General features: G+C 40.4%; 1 protein-coding gene across 2 annotated transcripts in view; it reads left to right on the forward strand.

The window, feature by feature from the left end:
* Positions 1–1,144: 1,144 nt before the first annotated feature.
* LOC121373607 overlaps positions 1,145–2,148 on the forward strand; it is an 11,286-nt gene continuing 10,282 nt past the window's right edge. The window contains exon 1 of one of the 2 annotated variants that reach the window (XM_041500301.1): positions 1,145–1,504. The gene's annotated coding sequence lies outside the window, so the exon portion shown is untranslated. The remainder of the gene's footprint in view (positions 1,505–2,148) is intronic. The other variant, XM_041500302.1, reaches the window with a different exon arrangement.

Below are 2,148 nucleotides of genomic sequence, written 5' to 3' on the forward strand. Positions count from 1 at the left end.
AGCTTATGCTGATAAAGTAAAGTTTGTTTTATTTAACGACGCCACTAGAGCACATTGATTTTTTATCTTATCATCGGCTATTGGACGTCAAACATATGGTCATTCTGACACTGTTTTAGAGGAAACCCGCTATCGCCACATAAGCTACTCTTTTACGACAGGCAGCAAGGGTTCTTCTCTTTGCGCTTCCCACAGGCAGGATAGCACAAACCATGGCCTTTGTTGAACCAGTTATGGATCACTGGTCGGTGCAAGTGGTTTACACCTACCCACTGAGCCTTTCGGAGCACTCACTCAGGGTTTGGAGTCGGTATCTGGATTAAAAATCCCACGTTTCGACTGGGATCAGAACCCAGTACCTACCAGCCTGTAGACCGATGGCCTAATCACGACGCCACCGAGGCCGGTCCTTTGCTGATAATGCAAAATTGACTATATGTTACAACTATCAGTAGCCAATGCTTAATAAATCAGTATGCTCAAGTGGTTTCGTTAAGCAAAACAAACCTCCACTGTAACTATAATAAAGTTGATTACGATGATATGCACTCATGAATCACTGTTTACGCAGTGATGGTATCAGGTGTTCGCGGAAGATGAGCATATCCTGCCCCACCGGTGACACCAGTCACGTTAACAGCCTGTTAGTTATTAAGTCACTGTCGTACGTTGGTGTTGTGACAGTGGTTCATGAGGGCATGTCATCACAGCTGTGCTTATTCAAATGAGTTCTGTCATGTGTTAGTTTTGATTTAGTAAACTAGTCTGGTAGTGGTAGGCCTCTTTTTGGCTGAGCAAGAGGGACGAACTCTCCAGTAAAGGATCTTCTCTGGAAAGGATGTCCTCATATAGATAATGCACTAGATAGAGATGCATGGAATCAACCACTAGTTTGCCAGATGCCCATTCGCCTCAGCGCTGTGCAGAGATAGGGTCACGTATTATGGTTTTGTTGTTCACGTTCAGAATTACGTTATAACTGGTTAGACTGTACCTTATTGTAAGTTTATGTTAAAACGTAAATCTACAATCCATCATTGCTATCAGCGGCTGTCATAAATAGAAATGCCATCCTTTGTTTTTAGCGCCTACATTAACGTGCGGTTAAATATGTCACGAGCGATTTGCACCAGACGACTAGAACGATTTGTCGTCTGCTAGTTCGCGCGAGCGCGGAGTCTTCCCACGATGTTTCTCCGAGGATGTTCATCAGCTTGAGATACAGCATCATTTCTGTCTACTGACCGATGTGACGTAAGCATTGGATGCATCACTGTAGCTGTTGAATGGTACGTCGCAATTGTTCTATGAATAGCTGTTGTTCAACAAAACGTTTGGATATCATTTAAGACGTTGTATTGTGTTCACGACATCGTTGCAGATATTCGAAAGGACGTTGACGATACCACGACGTCGACAATTTTGAGACTATCTGTTTTAATTAAATTTTTTGTAGACGCTGAAAGGAATGTCGTACAGTTTGCTATAAAGGATTTTGTAACAGGTGATGTATACGCTGTGGCTGAATTAAAGAGGTTTTGTGTAGAAGATCTCGCTGATAAATATATTGATACGACGTAACACGTAACAATACCTGTCTATGTCTCTGTCACAGCTATATAAAGACTTACAGGTTTGAGTGTAATCTGTAGAACATAAAGTACTCACTGAAACAGACGTTAGAGTACACGTTGTACCCGTAGATGGGCAATTGGAAGTCCTGTGTGAAAGACGCGTAGCATTGAAAGACCACGCTGTTGTTGTTACGAAATCGGCAGACGTTGTTGTAATTATCGTTTGAAAACATAGTTAGTGGTTACTTAAGATAAGATTGTAGCTGTCACAAACATATCTCTTTGGTACAAATCAGAAGCATATATTGCAGTTGTTAAAAAAATGCTCTGTAGGAGAAAAAAAAAATCTGGTAATTAAGAAACACCTTTGAAACTGCAATATATTTTATATTGTTGTTGACGGTAACACCACACTCATTGAGGAAGATTTTAAAACTGTGGTTTGAGAACATATTTGGTAGTTGTTTACGACAAAACCGTGAATATTGAAAAGCATCCTTTGTAATTCTTGTTGAAAAACACATTTGGTAATTATAAAAATAGCTGTGATTGTTGAAAGTCATATCTGATAGTT

This window comes from Gigantopelta aegis, chromosome 5 (genome assembly GCF_016097555.1).
Source record: "Gigantopelta aegis isolate Gae_Host chromosome 5, Gae_host_genome, whole genome shotgun sequence".
Lineage (NCBI taxonomy): Eukaryota > Metazoa > Mollusca > Gastropoda > Neomphalida > Peltospiridae > Gigantopelta > Gigantopelta aegis.